The 21,188-nt window shown below is 35.1% G+C and overlaps 1 long non-coding RNA gene across 4 annotated transcripts in view; it reads right to left on the bottom strand.

Annotated features, from left to right (window-relative positions):
* LOC111093254 overlaps positions 1-21,188 on the bottom strand; it is a 90,911-nt gene that overhangs the window by 6,345 nt on the left and 63,378 nt on the right. For 2 of the 4 annotated variants that reach the window (XR_005381104.1, XR_005381105.1), the window contains 2 exons: positions 11,920-12,039; positions 1,506-3,397 (listed from right to left, as the gene is read on the bottom strand). This is a non-coding gene — a long non-coding RNA (uncharacterized LOC111093254). Of the gene's footprint in view, positions 1-1,505; positions 3,398-11,919; positions 12,043-21,188 lie in introns of those variants that run through there. The other 2 variants (XR_005381103.1, XR_005381102.1) reach the window with 2 other exon arrangements.

Genomic DNA, 21,188 nt, shown 5'->3' with positions numbered 1-21,188 from the left:
ACTACCATAGGACCCCAGCCAAAAGCAGAGCACAAACTGCTCACCAGATTCCATTGCATGCACACACACACAGCCTTAATTAATCCATCATTAACATCATAGCACAGTGCTGAGCCTACCACACCTGGGTTGACAGCTGGATTGAAAGCACCGTTGACAGCTGGTGCTTATGCACTTGCTTGAAGTGCGGGGGCTGATAATGGGCTTGCCTAGGGAGCTAGAGCCCTGCCGAGAGGTTATATGTTTGATGAAGGTAATAGCAGTTAATGAGAATATTTTTTGCTAGAGTTTGGGGACCAGTGTAACAATAAAATGTATTGTAACATTACAGTAAAATCTACGTATTTTTGGCAATTCAATAGTAACTCTGCTAAATATTGTAAAGTTTTGTAAACATTTCAAATGTAAACATTGAAAAAATGTCCCATCTATTAAGAAATTAAGCTCCCAAGAGTGGTATTTTTAACATTAAATGGAAAAAACAGAATCAGGGCAGGTCCTCAGGACCTGGTGAGGGCTGGGTGAGTGGGTAAAATTTCCCATAATTCAAAGCAGTTCTCTTCTAATCCTTGGCCACACCCTATTTGCTCACCACTGATCTACTAAAGGATAGAATAGGAGTTTAACCCCAAGTACTTGTCTTTTCCCAACTCAATTGTCAGCATTTATGTTTGAGAGCCTTATTCAGGTACTTCTAGCCCACAACTACTAAAGATGATGAAGGGGCTTGGTGTGCTAGGATGACTCCTTCTAGTGCTTATTAAGTTCAGAGCACTTCCTTTTACTTGCTAATGTAATACGGCACAAAATGGTTGGGTCAGTTTTGTCTCCAGGATCATCAGACTGAGAATGTGATTTTTCTCTAAGTGTCCTGCTCTTGCCCCGGTTTTGCTCTGCAGCAGTAGCAGCAAGATCATTAATAGCTTCACAAGACCTGTGGAATTAAGGCTAACCCTTAAATGCATTTAGATCCTTCTCCACATGACTTCCACTGACAATCTAACCTGTCCCTCAGATTCTAAGTGTGTTACACTGAACTTTTTAAGTGCTTTCTCAGAACAGACTGCACTTGTGTTTTGGTTTTCGTTATTATTGTGTTGTTTGTTTATTTGTTTGTGTTGTCTCTGTACCTTTGTTCACATTGTCCTGACTCCCCTTCCATGGCTCAGGTCAAATGTGACCCCCTGATCACCTTTGCTTCCTCCAGGCTACACAAAAGAATGCAAGTGGCTTGAGCCACTATTCTGAGTTTTTATAAAAACAAGGGACTCTGTCATATTTATTGCCAAACACTGGTCAGCCAATAAATTTTGTGAATGTTAATTGATAATAAAATCAAGAAGAGAACCAGGTCTTAACTTCTACTATAATGTTGCTTTCTCTCCTCCCCACCCACACACCCTGCACCTGCTGCATTATTCTACCAGCTGTGAATCAGAAGAAATGTAAAGGGTAGAAAGAAAAAAAACAACTCTATCCCTTGAATTATATGTAGTAACGTCCCTTTATTAATAACAGCTACAGTTTTAAGTCTTTATTATTAAGCATATTCATTACATTTTTAATTTATGACTCAGAGTCCACTAATGAGACATTATCATTCCTGTTTTATAAGTGAGAAAAACATGACTTAGAAAGGAAGTTAAGTAACCTTTTTTAGGGCCACAATGATAAAAAGTGATAGCAGTTACATTTTACAGAACTAACAATTTTTGAACAGACAGCATGTTTTAGAAACTATTCTAGGCTCTTCCCCACAGTAAGTCATTTAATTTACCCAACTACCTATGAGGTAGGTACTTATACAAATTTTACCAATAAAGAAACTGAAATACAAACAAGGTGGGTAAATACTGCATGTAATGGTGGGACTTGGATTCAGCCTCAACTCTTACCTACTGTGCTATAGTGATTCCAGCATCTCTGACATCAAGCTCAAACATTTTTTTTTAAGATTTTTTATTTATTTACAACAGACACAGAAAGAGAGAGAGAGAGGCAAAGACACAGACAGAGGGAGAAGCAAGGAGCTTGACGTGGGACTCGATCCCCGGTCTCCAGGATCACGCCCCAGGCCAAAAGTGGTGCTAAACCACTGGGCCACCTGGGCTGCCCAAGCTTAAACATTTTAAGTTCTATGTGAAAAACCTCAGATAAAACACTTAATCACTGTGTTTTGTAGTAGGTGCATGTGACCACATGCTTTAACTCTTTGAGCACATGAACCATGGTTTTCCCATCACTGTATATTGCCTAGTGTCTAATGCTAAGTTTTATAACATAGTTGAATAAATAGTTGAGGCATTGTACTTATGTATGTATATGTACATTCAACAGAAACAATTCACCATGGGTGTTTCATGTTTCTGCACTTCTTTAAGAGGCACTGGCTACTACTTATTCCAGACTCTCTTCTCCTAAGTGTTGGTAAAGCAAAAATCCTTGAAAGACAAAGATAGTATCTTTCTCTGGAGTAAAGAACAAGTGTGCTTTCCACCTTAGAGGATAGAGGTAGTGTCTCCACCAGAATCAAGAATAGGTATGTGCACTGCCCATTATAAAATCAGGTTCCCTCTCCTGTAATACAACCCATTGCTTATGCATACATTCATCTGGGCCCTTTGTGGATCCTGGGGATAAGGAGAACTCATCCAAATAAGCTCATGCTACTTGCTAGCCATAAGTAATAAAGTTTTTGTCTCTAACTATGGAATCTTGGGTCTTCTGCCAGCAGCCTGGCAACTGTGTCAGGCTACTTATTTTGCTTGCAAGTAGAGATCTCAGACTTTTCACAGTTCTTGACAAAAAGAGCCCAGGTCATGAAAACAAGTTTCCATTAGTCCTCATGAATAATCAACAAGTTATTTTTAAAGTGGAAATCCAAAATTAAGAAAAATGAAATTATTGATTCAAATATATTTATCTCTAGTGAAGAAATTTACTGTCCAAAATGTCTGCATAATACTTATTTTAAAAGACCTTATAAACTTCTAAGATATCATTGATAAATCATAATTTAGCAAAACTTAGAAAACAAAATTTCTATTGTAATTGATTAGTAACTATAACTAGTTACTGGGGGTTTTTTTTGTAAATATTTTATTATTTATTCATGAGAGACACAGATAGAGAGAGGCAGAGACACAGAGGAGAAGCAGGCTCCATGCAGGAAGCCTGATGTGGGACTCGATCCGGGGACTCCAGGATCACATCCTGGGCCAAAGGCAGGTGCCAAACTGCTGAGCCACCCAGGAATCCCCACTACTTAGTGTTTTAACCATATTATAATATATTTTAAAGCTTTGATTCAATTGATAAATGTCTGTCTGAATTCTCTGTTTCATTTCTTCAACTGTACAAAGAAAACTTGGACTTTCTTCTTTCTTGCCCACAGGAACTGTGATATAATATGAAAAGACATAGGTTAATAATAAAATCAGTATTAGAACCATGACTCTTCATTCATTCATTCATTCATTCATTCAATAAAGTGCGAGGCACTGTAGTAGGCACTAGGACCCTGAAGATTAATAAGATTCAGTTTAAGAGAGAAGTCATTATGCATGTCTCCAACCAAGTCTCTTAAATTTTATGAAAGTTAAATTCTTTATCTATAAAAGTATTTAGTTATATTTTATAGTCTTCCCACCTTTAAAATCATGCAATTTTTTTTAAGGAGATAGAAATTTATTGAATGTACTGCAAGGGAGCAGCAAGCAGGACAGCAGAGGTGAGACTGTCTGCCTAAATCATACAAGTTGGGGGTGGGGGAGGAAGGGGTAGAGGGAAAGGGACAGAGAATCTTAAGCAGGCTCCATGCCCAGAGCAGACCCTTATGTAGGCTCAATCTCATAACCCTGAGATCATGACCCTGAGCTGAAATCAAGAGTACATTTAACTAACTGAGACACCAAGGCTCCCTAATCATACAATTTTTTAATAAATATGTGAAAGATTGAATTTCAGCCATGGACCCAAAACCATGCAGCTCAATTCTAGATACCCCCAAATTAGTAGTGTTTAAATATACCCACATTTTTCATATAAAAAGCCCTTATATGTTGCTTCAAGGACATGAGGACTGTGAACAGATATCCTGTGAGATGAGGTTAGGAGGAATTATTTTTTTCCTTCTTCCACAAATTTTTTACAGAAGATGGAGATATTTTACTTTATTTCTAACAGATCAGGGGTTACCTCGCTAATTAGTGAATTTAGAAAGAATAGACTTGCCTGATTCTGTCCCTTATAGATTTATCCCTTTCTGAGAAACTGTCCTAAGGAATCTTTCATATCTACTTCTCCATTGCGGTAGGTCTACAATGGCAGAATTTACCCTTTGGGGCTTAATGGAACCAAAGAGGCCAGGGGTTCTAGGTGACTGTGTAAATGGAGGAACTTTAGGAAACCTACCTGACTGCAGGTTTAAGCCATATTTTCCCAATAATAAAGCTGACATACTGATCTTCATCTATATATCATTTTTATGTCTTATTTTCAATTGTTTGACAACTCATTCAAAAATAAAGGGTGAGTTTTATCAGCCTCAATATCCAACAGAAATTTTTTTTAAAGATTTTATTTATTTATTTGACAGAGAGAGAGAGTGAGAGCAAATGCACAAATATGCAGAGGGAGAGGGAGAAGCAGACTTCCCACTGAGCTGAGAGCCCAAAGATGAGGGGCTGAATCCCAGGAACCCAGGATCATGACCTGAGCTGAAGGCAGATGCTTGATCGACTAAGCCTCGGACTAAGCTCAGGCGCCCCCCAACAGAAATGTTTTTGAAAAGTGTACATAATTTTGCCTTATACTGTGAAAAAAGTAATGAGAGTTCAGAAACAATTGTTACCAATTATCTAAGTGGAATGTCTCTACTGCTAATTTGCCAGAAAGGTATTTAGCATTTTATCTTAATGCTTGTATTTCCATAACTATTGTTTTATAATTGCTTACCTATGGTGAAAAGCATATTTTAGATAAAAGTACTGAATTTAAGCCCTCAAAGGCCCGACAAACAAATGCTGAATGAGAAAAAGGTGACTGGTGAATTGATGATTCAAACCATTAATGAATGATGAGTAATTTCTGGTATTGCACATTACCAGAAGATGAGAACCTCCTGTTTCAAAAGATCTCATATTCTACATATCACTCAGTATAGAATATAAGTGTTCAACAAATGTTTGCTGAGTATGCATTAAAATAGGTAAAATACTGCATAAATTCATTTTCTCATTGCTTTCCCCAATGAGTCACTTTTTAATGGAACTTACTATAAATTTTGGACTACATGTCTTCAGGTGTATAAATTCTACACTTCTTTTTTAAAAATATACATTAGAAGAACAACAAATGTGTACATGTGAATTCTAGGGATAACCATCTAAAATTGGTAATACTACCGTAACAGGCACAAAAAAAATTAAAATAGATTAAATTGCATACTACTTACCTGTTAAAAACATCGTATTTAAATAAACTAAAATGTCTATTTGATGGATGATAAAACTGAGGTTCAGAGAGATTAAGAATGCGGCAAGTTGATTCTTAAGTTAGTTCATTTGATGTCAACTTCTCATTATTCAACACTTTGACTGCCTAGAAATAGGTTTGTAATTAAGAAACTTCTATAACTGCAAATTATCTATCAGTTGCCTGTCATCTCTTAGATTTTGCATTTGTTGAACTTTTATGCTAGACTGGGAGAACTAGGGTCACTGAAGGTGATGTCTGCTGTGCAGTGCAAATTAAAAGGTCCAGGAAGAATCTTGCTGACAAGAAGTCAATAAGAATAAAATGAGGCCAATTTAGAAAAAGAAAAGAATCATTTCCAACAATGCTTAAAAAAATAATAAACCACCCGTCAGTGTATTATTTGATCTTTAGAACTGAAGTTCTCAATTGTGGAAACTATTTTTAGAATGCAATTAGCATGTCGTCAGAACATTTAGATTATGCCCATGAGTTCACTGTAGACTATACAGAGAACAGATGAGAAATTTGGATCTTTCTTTTTTTCTTTCAACAGAAAACATAGATCATCTACTTGATTAAAAGTTTGAAGGAAAAAAAAAAAACTTTAGCAAATAAAAAGAACACATCCTAAATCATTTAAAACAGTGCCTCACCTGGTTTACCAGCTGAATGGTTTCCATCAGTAAAATAATATCTCATTCCTGGGCGCGTGGGTGGCTCAGTGGTTGAGCATCTGCCTTTGGCTCAGGGTGTGATCCCAGGGTCCTGGGATCAAGTCCTGCATCGGGCTCCCCACAAGGAGCCTGCTTCTCCCTCTGCCTGTGTCTCTGCCTTGCTCTCTGTGTCTCTCATTAATAAATAAATAAATTCTTTAAAAAAAAAATATATATATATATATATATGTCTCATTCCCTGGACACTTTAAGTATGTGATGAATTAATTAAGAATGTTTATTGCAAACTATGCCCAAATTACATACTATTTTCAATTTGTGATACATTTATTCTAGGTATTTTTTAATGTTGAAATGTTAATGAAAATTTTCATACACAGAAACAAAGAAATGGAATTCTATCAAATAAGAAAGGAAAAAAACACACCAAGTTGGGCATGATGAATTGATCTTTTCTCTGCAGGGAGGAATTACATCATATATTACAAATATAGTCACCCACTATTGGATAGTCTTTTTGCAATGTATATTTCTTTCCTCTTTCCTTTATTTATTTATATCAAACCAGCATTTATTGAACATCTACTAGTGAACAGTAATGAATGAAAGGGAAGAGACAAAGTAGAAAAACAAGAGAGAGTTTGAGACCCTCAAAAGATCTAACATGCTATAAGAGGGAAAAAGACATAAGTAAATAATGGAGATTAGAAAAGTAGCCCTACTAATATTATTTTAAAACTTGAGAAAGTACCTGACTGCACGGGAAAATCACCAAGAAAATGACATTTGAACTAGTTCTTTATGACTTGACCATATGGGGAATAGGGATAGATAAATCATAGGCTGAGGAAGACCACATATATAGGCACCAGACAAGTTTAGGGAAGGAGAAGTAAATCAGTGTTGCTGTAGGTATATATTGTGTAAAGTCGAAGTTAGGGAGAGTTGGAAGTAGGTAAAGATGGAAAAGGACATCTATACAAAGAGCCTCATATTGAATTCATACTCTATTAAGCTAAAAATCACTGAAAGTTTTTGGAGTAAAGAAACTGTAGAATGAAAACTGTGTTTTAGGAAAATGATCTACTGACAGTGTGGGTAGAGATTGCAGCAGAGACCATTTGGGAAATTATTTGTCCCTATGAGAGAGGATGGGACCCAAATAAGCATACTGGCCTAGAGCTGGAGACAAACTTTGAGAAAAATTAAAAAGGAAAATAGAGTTGGAGTATGGTGGGTAAGGCATAGCAGGAATAGAGAAGGATCTGAGATAATGCCACACTTTTGAATTTACATGATTATGTGTTACCATTATCAACAATAGGAAATAGAGAAAGCCAAAGAACACTGCTAAACTGGTAATGAGTTTCATCTGAGGTATGTTAAATTTAAGGTGCCCTTGTATTATATACAAGGTATATATGAAGAAGGCAGGTAAGAATATGGGAAAGTTGAGTTAGAACTATGTACTTCCATGGCATTTTATGTGAGTGGAATTGATGGCAGTCTATGAGATCACAGCAGGTATCCAGAAGGATGATGACTTAACGAAGCAGCACTTCACTTTTTAAAGCATGTGTGGAAGAAAAGCCAGTGAGAAAAACAAAAGGAACCTCAGAAGGAAGCAGGATCCAAGGAAGAAGAGACTTTCAACAAGTAATGATCAAGAGTGTCCAATGTTTGCAAAACAGTGAAGAGGAAAAGAACTGAAGAAGATCTAATTAACTTAGATTCCCAAAAAAATGCCATTGATGGAAATTTTGGAATAGGAGGGAAAAAAAACCTGCTTAAAATTAAAATAGGCCACAGATAATGAAGCAGGATAGGTAATTAACATATATTTTTACTCTTTTAAAATATTCAGAACTGCCAAAAGAAGTATTTTCTCTTAATTTATTCTTAAGCAGAGCAAGACTCCCAATATGAGTCATAAAAGTTTCTTACAGTAGTAAGTGAAACCTTCTGTCATCATTTAAGCACATAGATCCCAAATTGGCCCCAAAGATATAGATAGGCCATAGAACATCTTTTGAAATACAAAAAGAACCACTTCCGACATCTTTCTTTCTTTCTTTTACAATCATTGACCTTTTAAAAGAGATTTTATTTATTTATTCATGACAGAGCAAGAGAGGCAGAGACAGAGGCAGAGGGAGAAGCAGGCTCCATGCAGGGAGCCCAATGTGGGGCTTAATCCCAGGATCCCGGGATCACAACCTGAGCCAAAGCAAGTGCTCAACCGCTGAGCCACCCAGGCATCCCATATTCATTGACTTTTAAGCACAATTTCTGATGAGGTAAATAAATAAGAACCATATTTTTATTTTCCACTTTTGTGTTGACCCCTCAAGCTGTTTTCTCTCAAGTCTTGACATGATATTTTGTGCCATTTCTGAATAGAAGTGATATTGCTTATCCTAAAATCAATTTTAAAAACTTTCCCCCAAATCAACAGGAATATGTAATTTCCTCCCTAATAGCACAAAATATTCTAATAATAATACAAACTTACATTTTATATGGTATCACAATTTACAAACCTTTTCATGAGCCATCTCATCTCATATCCACAATAACTTATGAAAATAAATACAGCAGATACATTTATCTTGCAGGTAATAAGTCTGGCTTTAATGTTTATGTAACTTGTCAAAATTTACATAGCTGAGAAGAACCTGGACTTTTTCTCTATGACACTGCCTCATTGTTATCTTTAGCTCAGAAAATAAAACTCTTCATCAAATGATAACTTTTGAATTTTTATTGTAAAATACTCTAACTTCTATTTTCAAAAAGCAAACACATTAGCTGATCTTCTCTTTAATTATTAATATATTAAACTATGCTGAAGAGATGTTAGGTATATGAAAAGTATAAAACTTGTTTACATAAGCTAATTTATTTTATTGTGAGAAAACATATGCATTAATTAACACATGAATTAAGACTTTGGACTTGGAAGCCACACTAGGCTCAAATCCTATCTGTGCTACTTATTAACTGTGTAATTTTAGTCATGTCCCTTAATCCCTCTATGCATCAACTTTCTCATTTGTAAAACAGATATGATAACAATAAGAACAGTACCTACTTCATAAATTTGTTGCATGAATTATTACATCTAAAGCACTATGTAGATATTAGCTGCTGCTGTTATTTTCTACAATCTAGTCACATCTTTCTCAATGAAGCAAAAGGAATTAACAAAAGGAATACTTTTTTATGCCCTGTGGCAATTTTGGACTCTAACAGGACTCTACACATCTATTGAGCAGACTTAAGGAAATGAAATTATTAGGACAACAAGTTCCTATTATCAAAATCACCATATTCAAAAAGACTTGAAAGTATATGCCTGTGGATGACTAGGAGGCATAAGGCTAAACTGCAAATTTTTGTTTGCTTCTGTTCTTACAAATTATATACATGTTTAAAGGCAAACATAATTTTACATGAACAAAGAACATAAATAAAAAGAATAAAAATAAAAGAATATAAACAACTATTGAAATAATGTTGAACCATGCTTTGGTGACCATGGGATCCCAAGCAAGCCTCGGGATCTTGGTAGAAGGATCCCAAGGATCTTTCTATTAGTGTTGCTTTCAATATAATTCTGCTGCCAACAGTCTCAGCCACCACTCCTTTCAATATTGCACATTCTTGGGAAAGCTGAGTCAGTTTTCTTTAGATGCCCACCTTGGACACCTAAGCTACAGAGTAGAGGCACCGTGTTGCAGACATTCTCAAGATGCTGAAAACTCCCCTATGGGCACCTGTAGATTCACCTGGAAAGTTTTAAAACTACATGCTCAAGCCCTACTTTATATCAATTAAATCCAAATTTTAAGATATAGTATATAGGCATCAGTATTTTTCAAACTCTCAGATGATTCCAACTTCAAGAATCAGTCTCTAAATACCCTTTTATAAGCATTTAAGTCAATGTCAAACTGGTGACATACTGCCTTTATTATTTCTTTGGAAGAAAATGCAAATTATAAATTCTTATCATCTTTAGGGCAGCCCAGTGGCACAGCGGTTTAGCGCCGCCTGCAGCCCAGGGTGTGATTCTGGAGACCCAGGATCGAGTCCCATGTCGGGCTTCCTGCATGGAGCCTGCTTCTCCCTCTACCTGTCTCTGCCTCTCTCTCGGTCTCTCTGAATAAATAAATAAATAAATAAATAAATAAATAAATAAATAAATACTTATAATCTTTAAAAAAAAAAGAAGGTGTGATGAATGTGCAATACGAAGTAAGGAGAGGCAGAATGGACAGGGATAGACTGTCTCTCCCAAAATATTCACTATAATTTTTTATACAGAAATATGTGAGTCCATCTACCTACTTCCATAGAGAAGATAAGTAGCATAAAATTACATGGTCAAAGAATACTATTGTTGGAAACTTTTCAAAGTATTCCCAATTTGCTTTGCAGAAAACCTGTTCTATTAGCACCTCTCCCCCACCCCGATACTGGCTGAGGTTGTCTCTTTCATCACACCCCTGCCAACATTAAATATTATAATTTAGGAAAAGAAGCAATTTCAACTTGACAGGTTAAAAAATGATAGCCATTATTTTAACTTTAATTTTGTGAATGTTAGACACCCCACAATCTTCCAATAAATTCTGCTGCCATTCTCCCTCCCTCCATAGCTCGAGGCAAATTCAAATTGGTTTCTCATACTTGCAGACAAAATTTCAAAAAGAAAGCTAAAAATGTAAAGACATTAATCCCCGTGTTGTTTTAAACAATGAAAATTTGTAAAAAAAAATAAATAAATAAGAATGCATCTATAGGAAATGGCTAAATATGTTTTGTTAAATACATACAAACAAATAATATATTTAAAAATACATTTTCAGGGGTACCTGTATGGCTGAGTTGGCTAAACATCTGGCTCTTGGTTTCAGTTCAGGTCATGATGTCAAGGTCCTGGGATAGAGCCCCACATCAGCCTTCTTGCACAGTGGGGAGTCTGTTTGTCCCTCTCCTCTCCCTATATCCCTCCCGCAACTCATATTATATGTCTCTCTCTTAAATAAGTAAGTAAGATCTTTTAAAAAGTGAATTTTAAAATAGTATTTAATGATATGAAATATGCTCATAGTGCAATACTAGGTACAAATAATTTATTTCAAAAGACTTTGTATGCATCACCATATAAATGTATGAAACAAATAGAAAAAAACTGAGTAATTGATTAAAATGCTAACAATAGTTCTTTCTACATGGTAGGATAAGTGACTTTGTTTATTTTCATCTTTTTTTTGTCTTTAATATTTTCTAAGAATATTTTATGGATATATTCTACCAAGAACCCAAAGCTTGCCTGATTTTCAGGTCCTCAGAGCTTAGTTCAAGTTCAGCATGGTTTCATTAGCTGTTTACATTCTTTTTTTATTTTCTGCACAATTTTTATATTTGCCCTTTGGCCATTAAAAAACAATGTATCAGGCTTCAGGAACCCCTAACCAGCTCAGTCAGTTAAGCCTTGGATTCTAGATTTCAGCTCAGGTCATGATCTCAAGGTCATGAAATTGAGCCCTATGTTGGGCCTTCCTAAGCAGGAAGTCTGCTTGGGATTCTCTCCCTTTCCCTCTGTGCTGCCCCTCCCCCTCCCCATGTTTGCTTGCTCTCTCGCTCTCTCAAATACGTAAATAAGTAAATATTTTTTAAAAACATATATCTGTCTCCAAAACACATGTATTTAGTTTGTTAGAGCAGAAGCAAACAAGTAAGTTGAGATTTAGGTTTATACCTCCAAGCCACCCACAGCCATGTGTTTTCAAATCCATTTGAATATGGTGATTATGATTGTTGAAACTTGCTATCCTGATTCTTTCATCTCCTTAGGTCTGCTCAATAGATGTGTAGAGTTCTACTGGAATTAAAAAAAAAAAAATTGTCACAAGGTAAATAAAACAAAACAAAACAAAAAGGTGTTCTTTTTGTTAATCCTTTTCTTCATTTAGAAAAGTGTGACTACATTATATAAAATAACAAAAAAGAAAAAGAAAATAACAGCAACAGCTAATGCCTATACAGTGCTTTAGATGTAATACCTGATGCACCAGACTTTTGAAGAAGGTACTATTCTTATTATCATATCCATTTCACAAATGTGAAAACTGAGGCACAGGGGGATTAAGGGACATGACTAAAGTTACTGGAGGCAGTTTGACTCTTGGAGATCTGTGGGTGTCTGGAACAAGGTGACAGAGGCCCTGTGCCATGTAACCCAGAGCACAAAAGTTGATTGAGAACTCAATGGATGTACTGACATTTCCTCTCCTCTGTGACTGAGAAAGAAACTGGTACCTTGGCAGGAGACAGATGGACAGCTAATGTTACTGACAACACAGACATATCTACTACATGTGGTATACAGTAACAACTAGACCTATTTTTAAATATCATGTATTAATAGTAAATTTGAGGTATAGTAAGGCCAACAAAGCAGGAAATTATTGCTACTTAAAGATAGATTATTACAGTTCCCAAAAGAAAAGGGCATACCTGGAGGAGTTCTCAAGAGGAGGAGGTCACACAAGGAAGCACTGGGGTCAGTCAGGAGGCAGAGAGAGAGGGGGTACTGTGGGCAAGCACATTTATTATAGTTTCTTTGGGAAGGAATAGATGAGGCAGGGTAAGCAGGCTTAAGATTGGATAGTTTGAATGATTTCAGTGGGCTCCAGGGCAAAGGGGCTCTCCCTAGTTGCCAGATACCTGGGTTTGAGGTGATTAGGACAAGAGCATAGTGGTCCAGAGTATGACATCCCAATATAGAAGTAGAATTCTGGACTGGTTGGTTTGTAATGGAAAAGTATGTCTGGGAGTGGGACTCCTCCCAAGTAGGAGGGGTGACAAGAGAGGCAGGAAGCCAAGGAAAAGTGACTCAGGCATATTATTGGGTTGTCCAGAACAGGCATGTCTGGCACATGCATGTAGGGCAGATGTTAAAACATCAAGTTTACAGAAGCTAGAAACATGGTTAATACAACTTGAGCACTGGTAAGCCAAAAAATAAAAATAACAATTCATCTAAGGGGTGCCAACAATTGAAGAGAAGAAAAACAATCAGAACATACATCTAGTGAAACAGAAATGATGGAAGATTTAATGAAAATGTGAATAAAAGTAATAAAATCATTTAAATTAACTCAACAAATGACTTGGAAAAAAAAACGATCATTTATGAGTGTTTCACGTGAAAAACTTCCCAGTGCTCAGAGAAAAATTATAAAATGATAAAAATCATGAGGGAAAAGCTAAGAGATTTAAAAGACAGATCTGAGAAGCCTGTAATATAAGTGACTGACATTAAGCTTTCTGATTGTAGAGGCATCCATTTCAAAGATACCTATCTTGGATATCCAGACTGCTGACCGTATGACAGAGCTACTGGCTACATAATTGTAAAAGAAGCCAAGTCTCCCTCTTCCATGAAATTCCCCTGGGTGACCTAGATATCTGACTGCATGCACAAGTCTCCCTTGCTCTAATTCCCATTCTTATATTTTAAATTCATCAGTATAGAGTAAGACTCTATTACCCTTAGGCACCCCACGTACCCAATAAAGGCACAACCCCAACGTCCACACACACACTCACTCTCTACCTGCAGCCTTCCTGTGGGCCCTTGAGTGTGATGTGTATTCTCCAGAAACTGTGACTAATTTTTTTTTTTTTTTCTCGAAGTTCCCTTGTGTTTGTTGCTGAGATACATCCTGCAATCATAGTCAGAAACACAAAGGTAGTCCAGCCACAACATTGACTCAGGGCTCTCCACAAGCTTAGGGGCCCCAGGGAGTGCCCTAGGCAATCTTAGACTCTACACAAAATAAGCTCATACATTAGAACAACAGGAATTCAGAGAGAAAAATAGAAGAAAGGATAATTGGGGGGTGGGTGGAGGGAGAGGGAGAATGAAAAACTTAAATAGTCTCTGAAGGCAATTTTCCTGAGATGAAGAATATCCTCAAGTCTTCAGATCAGTGGGCTCACAAACTTCTAGATTGTATTAAGGAGAACAAGTTACCCTCCAAGTATATATAGTAGACAATATTCCCAAACTTTAAGGATAAAGAGAGAATCATATAACTGCCAAGAAGAAAATCAGGATGCATATGACCTTTATATACTATTATTTATATATTATATATTCATTTATAGTAATTAATAATTATTTATATAATGTTTGTATATGTATACAGGGAGAAGGCTATGTGAAGAGGAAGGCAGAGATTGGAGTGATGCATCTACAAGTCAAGGAATGCCAATGATTGCCAGGAACCTCCAGAAGTCAGGCCTAAGGAATGGAATAGATTCCCCCTCACAACTCTACCAATATCTCGATTTCAGGTTTTTAGCCTCCAGAACTGTGAGTTAATAAGCTTTTGTTGCTTAAGTCACCCAGTTTGTGGCATTTTGTTACAGCAGCCTTTGCAAACTAATACATCTGGCACAAATCTGTGGAAGAATAAGTTGGTATCTTTTTTCCAGATATCAGCAGAAATGCATGTTTTTATTATATATAAAAACAGAGAAAGGAAAAATTAAAGATTTATGGAATGTGAAGAAACAGAAGAAAGGAAAAAGGAACAAAAGGATATAAAAAATAGCAATTTGATCAACAAGAAATAAGGAAACTGAAACACAAATGTATACAGAATCAAGCATTATCACTCATTTTACTAAGAGTGAGGGAAATGAGCTTTCATGAAAGATATTCTATTTAATTTTTTTTAAATAGTTGTGTTTTATCTGCAAGAGACACATTGTGATAGGTATTAAAAGTATTCAGTATTATTAGATTCTTCTCTTTTTGAGGAGTGCATGGGACCTACATTCCCAGGTATCCTGCTGTTCACTGGGTCACATGACTAGTTTTAGCCAATGGGCTGTGGGCAAAATAATAGGAAAGCTTAGGCACCAGTTTTTTCCTCCTCCATTGGCACTGAATACTGACTTCTCAAGTTGAGAGGCAGAACCACAAGATTGAAACAGACTGGATTATTGGTAAGCAACTGAGTAAGAAAGTAAATAAACAAATAAATAAATAAATAAATAAATAGCTTTATTGGATGCAGTAAAAGCCAAAAATATACTTTGCTTTTTTTTAAGTCTCTGAAATCTCAGGATTAAATTGTTATTGAAACATAGTTTTTTTTTTTGTATCTAGACTAATACACATAAATAAAATTAGGCAATTTAAAAAAGATTGCAAATAAAAGAATGAACAAAGTAATAGCATGCAAATGTAAATGAAAGAAAACAAGAATGGATATATAATAAGGAGATTTAAAGCTAAAAGCACCAAAAAGGATAAACAGTGACATTACATAATGATAAAAATTACAATTAATGAGGAAGGTATATATAAGCAGCCTTCAATACCCACACACTCATCAATAGGTTGGTATCATATATGAACAATATGGTAGTTTAAAGATATAAAACAAAAACTATTGGAAGTACAGTAAACTGTTGAACAGATTATGAAACTTTATCTCTTTCACAATTTGCCAGATCTAATAAGCAAAATGTAATTAAAGTCCTAGAAAAACTGAACAATAATTAATTTTAATAGATACATCCTTGAACAGAGAAAATACATTCCCCTATATGTTTAACTTGGCCACAATATAAAGTTTAATATATTTAAAAGATTACTTTCTCTAATAATAACTCAATAAATTAGAAACTAACAAAATGATAATTAAAATCATATTAAGAACTTATTAAAATGAATTCTGGGGGGAAAAAAACATGTTTTTCAGAAACTCTTACCAATATCAAGAAAGCATTAGCATATGGAGTGAAATAATGACCAATACTGTATTTCATCTTCAAATTATCCTCCACATGTTAACTGCATCTAAGATAGTTGATAACTTATATTTCTTTCAAAATGGGAAAAAGAAGTTTGTTGCCCTACAAAGCTTGTAATAGTCTAGCTATGAGGAAACAGAACTTACACAGGTAACACAAAATACTTTAGCTCAGAAAAAATCCTAAACCAAGTTACATTCTAGGTTTGAAAGATCCTGTCCATACATCATTGTACTGTCTCCATGTAATAGGATGACCATACATCCTGGTTTGCCCAGGACAGTTGTGGTTTATGCCTGTTGTCCAGGTGTAATTATTAATAGCACTCCTTTTCACTTTCAAAAGTGTCTCCGTTTGGACAATAAATTTTATAGTCATCCTACCATGTAGTGATATAGCCCATTGCTTAAGAGGATAGGGGTCTCTGGGCCTTTTCTATTCAAAGATTTGTGAGGACACTCAGGCCATCTATGGGCCCCTTTTAACTATTCTGAATGAAAGTACTGGAAGCAGTATTTATGACCCTTTTCCAATTAAATAAGTAATATTTATCAAGAAGACAGTAAATGCTATATTCCACTACATAGGTTTGTACCAGACACAATTATAATAATGTATTAAGAAAAACATATATATATATAAAGCATATTTTTCTGAACAAAAACTCACCTACTCAAAGTCAACTATGTATAAACTGGAATACAGTTCACATCACTGTGATAAAAAGGATCAATATCAATTTGGTCACCTTATGTATGTTTAAAAAAAAATTATAAGGCAAAGGGGAGTGATACAAACTTTCAGTTATAAAATGAATAAGTCACAGAGATTTAAAAATAGCATAGGGAATATAGTCAATAATATTGTAATTACATTGTATGATGACAGATAGTAACTACACATACCATGATGAACATTATGTAACTTACAATTGTCAAATCACTTTGTTGTACCCCTGAAACTAATAAGCATTGCTAATTAAATATACTGACATGATAAAAATTAAGATATATATACATATAATAGATAAATTGTAAAAGTTATTGATAACATCTCAGGGAACATGGTACCTTCTTCATTCTATTTTATCACCCCCACCCCCACTGGCCATCATTTTTTTGGTACATATATTAACTTCATTTACTTCTATGAGTAAACCCCAATTGATAGATTTATAATATAATCATCCCTATGTTGTCAAAGTTCACTTGCTAATGTAAAATAAATACATTTGTTATTCTCAATACACAGTCAATACAGCACAAGGTTGGAATACAACCCATATTCTTCTGTCTACATCTTCAATAAAAGAAACTCTGAAAAAAAAAAAAAAAAAAAAAAAAAAAAAGAAACTCTGACTTTAGCTGATTCCTGGGCTAGTCTTGAACATCTAATGTTCCCCTTGTTTAACATCTGCTACTTCTTACTTTCCATTTCACTTTTGCAATAATCACTAATACTATGCCTTAACTTGCTTATTCATTTTCAATCCCCAATGCAAATATCTCTATTTATAATAAAATGAATGCTATTCTCATTCTTTTTGGTCACTTGACAGACAATACTGCTGGCACTGTAGCTGATAGCCATCTAGCATTTCTACATTCTCCTTTATCAGCATTGTATTGATTGCATTGCTTTAGATACTTGTCAATTTGTATAGATAGATGATAATTTGTCTTGATGCATTGTCAAATCAATGCTTAGCCACATAATCTCACTTTGTTCATTTGTCACAGAAATCTATACAACACTTCCCCTCAGAAATTTAGTTAATTAGCTGGCACGGGAATGATTATTAAATATTGAACTTGAAGTCTTATCATTGTTCCTTGTCTCCTACTGGTGGTCCCGGGACTCCAGGACCGCGTCGTGGGCCAAAGGCAAAGACCATCAAAGTTATCAAAATGGCAATCAAAATGATAAATATAAATTTTTCCCAGGGGAGTAGTGAAGCTTTCCAGGAATATAAGAAACTTTATTTATGTTTTCAACTGTGCAGTTTCTAGGATTCTAGGAGGGCATCTCAAACTTGAATGTGTGTGAACATCTCCTGGGGATCTTGTAAAATACAGAGTCTAATTCAGCCGATCTAGATTGGAACCTAAGAGTCTGCATTTCTGAAAAGTTTCTAGGGGGTGCCAATGCTACTCTTTAGGTCTCATGCTTGGAGGAGCAAGTTCTTTTCAAAATCACTGTAATCCATATGTGTAGGTGAACACCTACATAATGTGAGCCAGAAATCCTGTAAACTAATTCTGTCCCCTCCACAAAAGTTTGTGTTGGGTTAGATAAAGGGAAATAGAGGGAATCAGGTGTTAAAAGATAAGCTGAGGCATATTAAAATTTTTAAGAATTTATTTGAGCAAAAATTGTTCAAATCAGGCATATCCAATCTAGGAAATAGAAAGGAGCTCTGAGGAGCTGTATGAAATGAATGACTTTTATATGCAGAAGGGAGCAGGAACAAGAAAGTTATATTAGGCAAAAAAGTGGGTTGATTTTTGCAAAGTTACCTTCCTTTAGGGGATGACAGGATCTATGGGGCAGATTACCTAACTAATGCTGATCAGACTATTTTCTAATGGAGTGGTTTAAGATTTTATTTCTGGGCAGTCTGGAACAGTAATGAAGTCTCAGTTTGGTGACATAGCCCTTAGCATGAGAAGTTCCATTTTGGTCCTGTTTTTTTGTTTGTTTGTTTGTTTGTTTGTTTGTTTTTTAACACAAGTCATATCAAAACTTCTACTATGTTCTACTATATAGATATAAAAGAGAAGAATCAGGGACTCCGGCAATCCAGAGCCAGGTTATATTAAAGACAAAAGCTTGGGAAATGACTAAAGTATCCTGAGTTATATAAATGAAAAACTTTAAAAAGCCCTATATACAGTTTCTATTACAAAGCAAAAGAGCAGTCAGAAAAAGTTTAAGAAAAGTAAACAAAAAACTGATTTAAGGATCCTAAAAATAAAGTTAAAAGTAAGAATATATAGCATTAATTTAAATCTAAAGAAAAAAGATAAAGCAGGATAAAGTGCTAGCAGCTATAAGAATAAAGCAACAAGATGGAACTTTATAAAAACTCTATATTGAGGAAAAGATAATTGAGAAAAAAAAAGATATAATATGCCAAGAGAGGCATAAAATTTATTGTAACTAGAAAATGGCTAACATATTGAAAAGCATTTCATATCAATCTTTAGGTAGAAAAACTGAAATTAAATCTCTAGGGTTAGAAAGTACTGAAAAACTAGCAAAAAAAAAAAAGCTATAAAGTCAGATAGTGAAATATTTTAAAATTTTGAGAACACATAAATCACCCAGCTATCACATATTACCAGGAGGATGACATGTAATCTAAGAGAGAGGAAAATTTAATAATGTTTCCATGGGACTAAATTTTTATTGTTATAATCATTATTTAATATGTCTGAGCATCAACAATATATTAGGGCTATACTTAGGTAGAAATAGCTGCTTCTGTATGAATTTATGATTCAAGCTGAAAGACAAAACACAAGAGAAGAATAAAATACATTCAGGGGAAGATCCAGAAATCATTTTTCCCAAAAAATATTAGACTATACTACATAAGGATAATATTGTTGTATTGGTCCTTAAAGATTATGACAGATGAAGGCTATGTTTGCAGAAAAGTTGAATCGAAAATATGCTAATGAAACAATAATTTCTATCCTCAGTCTAGACCTGAATATTTTCTTACTATTGAGTAACCCATGATAACGTAACAGGGGGAAACCATCCATTATTAACACAGAGGAGTAAATGAAGCACTTTGGAAGTGAGCTACCTTTCAGATCACCAACGCTCTATTGGCTTAATTGCACCCCATTGTACTAAGTGGTACTTTAATGGGAGGGAGGATGTAATGCAACTACAAGGCACTTGACACAACAGGGAATATTTACTCATCTGAGAGGATACTTACAGATACTGCACTGATAACAATTGTCTAGTACCACTTCACACAAACACCTCTACTTTTCTATGTATAAATTCACTTTTAAATTTGTCATTGGAAGAAAGGGTGATTTTTGCACACTTCAAAATGTTGAGAAAGCAAAAGGTATTTTAAAATAAAATTAAACTTTCAACTAAAAGAGTTCTTCAAACTGCTTGAAAGTAACTACAGCATCTTCTGTAGGCACTATAGTGTCCAATGTGAAACGCTGTGTATGTGTGTATGAGTGTGTGCAATTTGACATGGGGTGGGAGAAGCAATATATATCTCTATGGGAATTCATATACATTGTGAGTAGTAGACATGCATGAAAAAATGTCTTGTCCCTGTCCCTAGGTCATCAAAAAACAGGATTCACTTATAAGTTCTAACCTCTTCTGACCACAATAAATAACTCTTGACTCAGATTCACTCTGCCAGGGACCCACTGGAGCCCCATTCTGCTTAGAGGACATGGCCCCATTAAACATAAGGTGGGTTATCTCTGGCTGGGCTGCCTGAAAAGTCTTAGCATCACTATTCAAGGCAGCAACAAATATCCTTTGATATAGCTATCTTCCCTTCTAGGAATTTATCATTAAAAATCATTGTGGATGTATGTAGAGCAAAGGTATACATTTAGAGAATGTTTCAAAGTATTGTTTATCTTAGCAAAAATGTAGAAACAAACATGCATGTGCTATATTTTTATAGTTAAATACTAAATAGTCATTATAAATAATAATGTAGAAAAACATTTATTGACATTGAAAAGCATCTATTAGATTAAGTGGATAAAACAAAGTATCAGCTAACTGCTAAGTACTAATCCACTTTGTTGTATCTGCATATACAAGTGCAAAATAAATTACAAAAAGAAATAATGAAACATGCTAGCTGATTAAAGTGTCATGATCTATCTGGAAATGGTAAAATCAGAGATGATCTTTATTCATTGTGCTTTTCCCAAGTTTTTCATATTATATAGAAGAAACACATGTAATTCATCAAAATATTAAATGTATCTTAACAGTTGGTATCATAATTCTTCCTAGGCAGGGAATGTTTTTGAGAAAATAATTTGATGAGCCAACTGAAGCAGAGGATGAAACCTGGAAGCCCAGGAAACAATGTCTGCAGTATGCAACACAAAAAAAAGCAAATATAGGTTATAAGAAGAGGGCTTTGGTTTGTTCTTGAAAGGAAGGGGGAGAACAGAAAAGATGAAGGGT

This window comes from Canis lupus, chromosome 29 (assembly GCF_011100685.1).
Source record: "Canis lupus familiaris isolate Mischka breed German Shepherd chromosome 29, alternate assembly UU_Cfam_GSD_1.0, whole genome shotgun sequence".
NCBI lineage: Eukaryota > Metazoa > Chordata > Mammalia > Carnivora > Canidae > Canis > Canis lupus.
The sequence above is the reverse complement of the archived record's forward strand: the minus strand, read 5'-3'. Positions and strand labels throughout refer to the sequence as shown.